Here is a 563-nt window from a genome sequence, read left to right on the forward strand (position 1 = left end):
GCTTCTCCATCATCTTCACAAGGAGAAAGTTCAAGCGAAAGGACACCACGGATGAGGAGCCTACAAGAGCTATATGAGGAAACCGAAAATCAAAATGATCTCACACTTTTTTGTCTTTTTGTCGATTGTGAACCAATAGGGTATGAAGACGCGGTGCAAAATAAAAGATGGAGAGATCCCATGGATGAAGAGATTAAGGCTATTGAGAAAAATGACACATGGGAGCTGACAACTCTTCCCAAAGAAAAGAGAGCAATCGGAGTTAAGTGGGTGTACAAGGCAAAGAAGAATGCTAAAGGAGACGTAGAAAGATACAAAGCAAGATTGGTTGCCAAAAGCTACAACCAGCGGTCGGGAATTGATTATGAAGAGGTATTTGATCTTGTTGCTCGTTTAGAAACCATAAGATTAATTATCTCTCTTGCAGCGCAAAATAAGTGGAAGATATTTCAAATGGACGTAAAATCAGCTTTTTTAAATAGTTATCTCGAAGAAGAAATCTATGTGGAGCAACCAATGGGCTATAAAGTAAAAGGACATGAAGGTAAAGTCTTGAAACTCAG

Source organism: Olea europaea, chromosome 3 (genome assembly GCF_002742605.1).
Source record: "Olea europaea var. sylvestris chromosome 3, O_europaea_v1, whole genome shotgun sequence".
Lineage (NCBI taxonomy): Eukaryota > Viridiplantae > Streptophyta > Magnoliopsida > Lamiales > Oleaceae > Olea > Olea europaea.